Source organism: Littorina saxatilis, linkage group LG9 (genome assembly GCF_037325665.1).
Source record: "Littorina saxatilis isolate snail1 linkage group LG9, US_GU_Lsax_2.0, whole genome shotgun sequence".
Lineage (NCBI taxonomy): Eukaryota > Metazoa > Mollusca > Gastropoda > Littorinimorpha > Littorinidae > Littorina > Littorina saxatilis.
In genome coordinates this window covers 47436020-47443519 of record NC_090253.1, presented here as the reverse complement: position 1 = coordinate 47443519, position 7500 = coordinate 47436020, and the positions used below count along the sequence as shown (strand labels likewise).

General features: G+C 40.5%; 1 long non-coding RNA gene across 2 annotated transcripts in view; it reads right to left on the bottom strand.

The window, feature by feature from the left end:
• LOC138976284 (uncharacterized) overlaps positions 1 to 7500 on the bottom strand; it is a 50477-nt gene that overhangs the window by 9102 nt on the left and 33875 nt on the right. For both annotated transcript variants that reach the window (XR_011458937.1, XR_011458936.1), the window contains exons 4-6: positions 4926 to 4963; positions 2698 to 2811; positions 979 to 1066 (exon numbers count right to left, since the gene is read on the bottom strand). This is a non-coding gene — a long non-coding RNA (uncharacterized lncRNA). The remainder of the gene's footprint in view (positions 1 to 978; positions 1067 to 2697; positions 2812 to 4925; positions 4964 to 7500) is intronic.

Here is a 7500-nt window from a genome sequence, read left to right as displayed (position 1 = left end):
TGCACAAATTGTTGTATTGTTTAACATTACGTCATTGGCCTTGGGGCTTTACATGTTAAAGTTCCTGCACGTAACCACTTGTTCTTAAGATTTGTCCCAGGTCAAACTAGTTACACCACAAACACATCATCATGTCAAATAAACTTCTGATTCAGCACAAAGGAGTATTTTCTAAGAACAATCTGTCCGATTCTGACATGTATTTTACGCACATCATTGCATGCGTATTCATTGAATGTTATTTCAAAAAGTGTGGAAATTGCAAAGGCAATTGCACACTAAAGGAAAAAGAATTAAACTGCCACACCCTCAACTAAAAATGCAACGCCCTTTGAAGGGCAATCACAAATTGTAGTGCAATAAAAAAAAATTGTTTTTGTTTTTTTGTACTTTGACCTTAATCTGTCTCTTTGGACAGATCAAAGCCGGCGAGAGAGAGAGAGAGAGAGAGAGAGAGAGAGAGAGAGAGAGAGAGAGAGAGAGAGAGAGAGAGAGAGAGAGAGAGAGAGAGAGAGAGAGAGAGATGAACAAAGAGAAAGAGAGACAGAAACAGTCAGAGACAGACAGAGACAAAGACAGAGAGACAGAGAAAGAGGGAGTGTTTGCATGCGTGCGTATGTGCGTATGTGTGTTGTTGTTGTTGTTGTTGTTGTTGTTGTTGTTGTTGTTGTTGTTGTGTGTGTGTGTGTGTGTGTGTGTGTGTGTGTCTGTCTGTGTTTGTGTGTGTGTGGGTGTGTGTGTGTATGTGTGTGTGTGTAAGTGTGTGTGTGTGTGTATGTGCATGTGTATGTCTGTGTTTGTTTGTGTGTGTGTATGTATATGTGCATGCGTGTGTGGGTGAGTGCGTGAGTATACTAATACATCCCGTAGGTTAAACCGTCATCTGCCATCGACTATTTTAATGTGTTAGGTCAATACAATATATAATTGTTTTTATTTTATTTCAAAAGGAGCAATACATTGAAGCTAAATACTTACTTGCTTTTCTAATGTTGCTTGAATGGCGACCTTGTTCTCAATTCAGGAAGCTGTGAAGAAAGCCCAAGCGATGTCCCTGTCAAGATTCCTTATTTTAGATGGAAAAAATTATGAAAGTCTCATTTCTCTGGCTTGATTAAGAGGAAAACAAAACCAACGACAACACACATACAGAGTCAAACACAGACAAACAGAGAGACATTCAGACAGACAGACAGACGCACGCACACACACACACACTCACACACACACACACAAACACACACACATACACACACACACACACACACACACACACACACACACACACACACTCTCTCTCTCTCTCAAACACACACACACACACTTACACACACACACATACACACACACACACACACACACACACACACACACACACACACACACACACACACACACACACACGAACGCACACACACATACTTCTCTCTCTCTCTCTCTCTCTCTCTCTCTCTCTCTCTCTCTCTCTCATAACTCACAATATTATTAATTAAAATTCAACAATGTTCATTTTGACAGTAAATACTGGAACCTGCTGAATCATGCAGCCGGCGCGTCGAAGCTAGAACAAACATTATAATTCGCAGCAAAATGTCTAAACTAATCGAACATGAGGCATGTAAAGGTAAAATGCAGATAACGACTAGAATAGATGCAATCAGTACGGCTGGGCTAGGCCGCTGAGCAACATGCAGTCTCCCCACTGAGGCCGCCAGTCGATGGACATTGCTGATAAAGCTATCGCATAAGTAGCTAGATCGACTGATAACAGGCGAAATTAAACAAAATGACATGAGGTTGTTACGTGTTCCATGAATTGTATAGTTTGTTCAAAAGCACCGCACTTCATGTTTACCCAACAAACATAATAATGTCCAGACCGTTATATCTGATAAGAGCATCATTCGGGTTTACAGACAGACATCAAACACACAATACATCACACAATACATCACAATATTGTGTGATTCGAGAGCATCACAGCGTTTTAATCAACAATTTGAATAATACACAATAAGCCTATTTAAAGGCAACAACACGCTCTAAGCTAATAGTGGTGATCCTATTATTAAAAATCATTAAAAAAATCGTTCGCTTGGACGCGTACCTTCTTCTTCTTCTTCGTTCATGGGCTTAGACTCCCACGTTCACTCATGTTTTTAGCACGAGTGGATTTTTACGTGTATGACCGTTTTTACCCCGCCATTCTGGCAGCATACGCCGATTTCGTGGGAGGACACGTACCAAAAGTGAGTCGCCAGTATGATTGCTTTCCGTGCAAAATTGCAATTTTTTTCCGAATGAATCTAATGTTGACATTGGTGTCTTTCACAAAACAAAACCATCAAAATACTAGCACTCTGCGCAGAGAGCACACAGGCTGTTCATTTTTGGTATGTGTACACGTGGTGGAATCGATCGAACGTCGAATTGCATGTAAAATCCTGGCACGATCTGAATTGGTGAGCCGAGCTGTGTTCAGCTATTTCATTTGAAGGCACACTCCTTCTCGTGAAAACAGCTCGGATCTCAAATCTTACCAGGCTTTTACATGCAATACGACGATCGATCGATTCCTCCACCTGTACACATACTAAAAATGAACAGGCCGTATGCACTCTGTGTACAGTGTTGGCATTAAACAAACAAAAAAGTTTATTTAAAACAAAACATTTCATAAACAAAATTCCTACTCACCACAACTAGCAAGCAGGGTGTTTGATTTGTAGTATGTGTCCCAGTGAAGAGATGGTCTCATCCCATGTAAAATGCAGGCCGGATCTGATATGTTTTCATGAGGAGGAGTGTGCCCTTAAAATCCCGGAAAGATATAAAATGGCCGGTGAACATAATTGCTCATGCGAGAATTAATGTGTCGTTTTACTTTCCATCAAGACATTACAAAATGTATTATTACATTCGTTATTACAGTACGTAATCGTTAGTTCATAAATTATATTGATGTAAAGGCAGCGATACTCCGTTTCACATGTCCACATGTACAGGCATATTATTTTATCCGGGAAGCGATATTGTCATGCATCACAGATATCAGCCCATCTGTTGTCACCAAATGACAGTAACACAAACAAACAAAGTTTTGACTGATATATGCGTTAAGGGGGCACACCTACCTGAATGATCGTGCAACATCGTTATAAAATCACGAAACATTGTATTTGCCTATTTTCTTTATGAAAATCGGTATACCTGCGTGACATTGAATGCTCTTTGTCATGGAATTTGTTATAAAGTGTTTTAATTCTAATGTATGTGCAGACAAATTAATTATTCAATCAAATACAGGTTTTAATAGGTGCCAAAATGTCCTACTCATTTGCACAAATCTGTAATATTTTTTGTCTAAACAAAAACTTACACTTTTTTTGGGCCTATATTAAGCGAACCATTTGACTTATTTGATCATCAATCAGGACTGATTTTAGGTGATCTTCTAATTGCTATTGCGGTCAGGCCCGGAGTCTTTCTGTTTATCATATTACAAACAAAAATAACCAAGACAAACTAGAGTTCAAAGGAATTACACATTATATCAATGATAACATTGAGCAAGCAAAAAGTAGTGAATAAAAAAAAAAGCCTTAGTAACCAGCGAAACCAAAATGGTGTCTTTGGACACGACGCTTGGCACTGTGATGCGTCGGCAGGGGATGTCTATGATAGAATTGGGCAAGCAAATTGTGTTGCTTATACTTTGTAAAAGAAAGCATGTCAATGCTCACACTATAATGAACTTCGCTCTATTTTGTGTGCGTGTATATGTCATGCATAATTGTGGGGCTGAAACATTCATAACATTATTATTATGTAAAACATTACTCCATTGATTTGAACAAATCTCACTACATGTGACTATCCATCTGGTTTCTTTTGAAACAAATCTACGCATAACCTCTCTCTCTCTCTCTCTCTCTCTCTCTCTCTCTCTCTCTCTCTCTCTGTCTCTCTCTGTCTCTCTCTGTCTCTCTGTCTCTCTCTCATTCTCTCTCGGAGCTCTCTCTCTCTCTCTCCCTCTCTCTCTGTCTCTCTCTGTCTCTCTCTCTCTCTGTCTTTCTCTCTCTCTCTCTCTCTGTCTCTCTCTCTCTCTCTCTCTCTCTCTCTCTCTCTCTCTCTCTCTCTCTCTCTCTCTCTCTCCCTCTCTCTTATAATAGTAGATTTAGTCCCTCTTTAGGGCGAGGGCCAGATGCAAAAAAGGATACATATGCTTATTCTGTTACCCTCGAAAAATAAAGAATTGTCATTGACATTGTCATTGTCATTGTCTCTTTCCCTCTCTCTCTCTCTCTCTCTCTCTCTCTCTCTCTCTCTCTCTCTCTCTCTCTATTTCTCTCTCCCTCTCGCGCTCTCTCTCTCTCTCTCTCCCTCCCTCTCTCTCTCTCTCTCTCTCTCTCTCTCTCTCTCTCTCTCTCTCTCTCTATATATATATATATATATATATATAAAACATCAGAACATATATATATATATATATATATATAGATATATATATATATATAAAACATCAGAACATATATATATATATACATAGCAGTATAATACATTATAAAACACACGCACACACGCGCGCACGCGCACACACACACATACACGCACGCACGCACACACACACACACACACGCACACACACACACGTACACGTACACACACATACACACGCACACACACACACACACACACACACACACACACACACACACACATACACACACAAACACACATACACTCGCATACACACACACACACACACACATACACACACACACACACACACACACACACACACACACACACACACGCGCGCGCACGCGCGCACATACACACACACACACACTCACACACACACACACACACACACACACACACACACACACACACACACACACACACATAACAAAAATACTCACGGGATGCAGCGAAGCGTTTCACGACTGTCAGGCAGCATCTGCAACGCACCGAAAGACAATCATTCTCCTCCACTTCGCTGCTATGTTTGATGTATTCACTGATTGGAACCTTAGTGACAGCTGTGCAGCCAAAATGAAATGTGTAAAAGCCATTATTCCCGCTGAGAATAAAAATGTATTTGATTGAGCTCCTCCGTTGGCTGGGCTATTAGGTATTGCTTGGTGGAAAGGTAGTAAAAAGATATGTGTATAATAGTATGAGGGGAGTCGATATGAGCTTTTAGGAAAATGTAAAGAATATTTACACAAAAAAACACGCTTTTTATTAAAAGGCCCAGTCTGCCTCAAATGGTTTACAGAACGATTTAAATCTCCTCACAAAAAAAGCATTTCTATGGAACACACTTGCAATAGCATTTAATAGCATAAAATGACACAGTTCGTTTGAATGGCCTATTAAGCTTGCGTAAACCACACTCCAGATTTCGTGGTTTATTTTTCCCATGAGCCATCGTGAACCCGTGTGATCCACTTTCCTTTTTTTCACAATTTAGTCGTTAGTTCGTGATTTCAATCCGACTCGCAGTATCTGCAATAGCACGTTATTGTGTACCTCTGAATCTAAAATGCAACAAACGACTGGGAGTCACACGAACTTATCGGCGGCGGTTGGCTTCAAAGAAGCAAGGGTTATATGCAGAACATTCGTCTGCTTGGGAAACACGACCTTTCGTGTTCGGCTTCCGGGCTCCCCTTTTGCAAACTTTCAAACCTTCGAATTGTACTGATCTTGTCTTGATGAAAAAAGAATTATTTTTTGTGTAACAAGCTGTCAATGTAATATTTAGATTTTAAATGTTAGTTCTAGTACCAAAACGAGGCGTCCGATTTGTCTCATTGTAAATCCGTTCTGCCTGCACGAAATACATTCTTTGAAAAAGCTCGCTCTTTACGGAGGGCACCCAGGATGTTCTTAAGCTGCGATTGTTTAAACGAAAGGGTGTTTGTGCTGTGTGTAAAAGCCCGACAGAGTCTCACTCTGTGACCAGAAACTGATGGTTTACGTGAAGTTGAGTGTGCCTTTAATATCAAAATACCCGCTGTGATCATTTACTGTATTGGGGACACGTTACAACGCAATCCACATTATTGAGGTTATTTGTGTGCAAAAATAAAAGCCCCGGAACAGATAGACCGCTAACGTTCCATCATCATAACGCTAGCAGACGACACCTGTGTGAATTCAAATACCAGCAAATGCATGAGACATTCACCGCTCTCAGTGGCGAAAAAAGTGGAAGGGAAACGACAAGAAACACGTTGCAGGAATACATCAAGTATATATAAAAAGATTATCCCAAACACAGCGTTTAAAATGTGAATGATTAAACGCCCAAAAAGTAATTAAGAGTACTCTTGATGCGTGGTGACCTAACTTCAAAACCAAATAAATATAACCTTTAAACATTTCACTGACCACGCACCCACCTCCCCCCCCCCCCCCCCCCCCCCACACCCCACCCCCAACCTCTCAAGTCTGCTTCTTCTAGTGTCTGACTTTTGAAGATTTGTTAATAGCACAGCTTTTTTTTTGTGCAAAGCTGAAAATAATGAACATTGCTGGCTCTTTAAAGATAGTATACCGAAGGCGCCATTTTGGAACGTTTTCTGACAATTTGGACCTTAAAGCGTTCAAGGGACATTCGCTGTACTGTAATTGAGAAACCTTTGCGATGATTTGCTCAAAACTGCCCCGAAACTATGCCAAATAATTAAATGAATTTTAATCAGCGAGCGGTTTGCATCGCCCTGTCTTCTGTCAAGAGTCCAGACTTCCAGTCATTATCATTATTTATTTAGATTTCATAAAAACCCATTCGTCAAAGCAAATTAAGACCGTTTGGTTGAGTAAGTCAAACCTACTGTCTTGCTTCCGAATGCAAATTCCGTGCCATTCAGAAATAGAAACGAACACAATGTCAGTTGGAGAATATTACGGTCTGCAATGACTACCAAACACAGCATTCAGATTTGAAAAATAGAACGCTCACACACTAATTCTAAGACCTCCCTCGCGTGTGTTGTCATCTATATATTCAACTCGCAAAACGAACTCTGTAGCTCTCGGCTCAATTTCAAATCTGTTTCTCTAGAAATAGCGCATGAACTGCTCAGAGTCGAAAAGTAGGACAACATTTATGACTGGCGCAAAGAACGTCACAATGAGAATTACAGTCAGGGATGCCCACTCAATACAATGAATATCCGTTTTCAGTTTGAGCAACTCAGCGCTCAAACAATTATTTTAAGGTATTCCTGGTGTGTGGTCACATAATTACAATCCCCAACCTGAATTGTATAGCTCTTGGGGCGATTTGAGACAGTTTTCTTGTTAGATATAATCCCTTTAAGCAAACCAGTGAGTCCAATCTGAATCTCGTGTGTGTGTGTGTGTGTGTGTGTGTGTGTGTGTGTGTGTGTGTGTGAGAGAGAGAGGGTGTGTGTGTTTGCTTGTGTGTGTGTGTGTGTGTGTGTGCGTGTGTGTGTTTTTGTGTGTGTGTGTGTATGTGTGCAT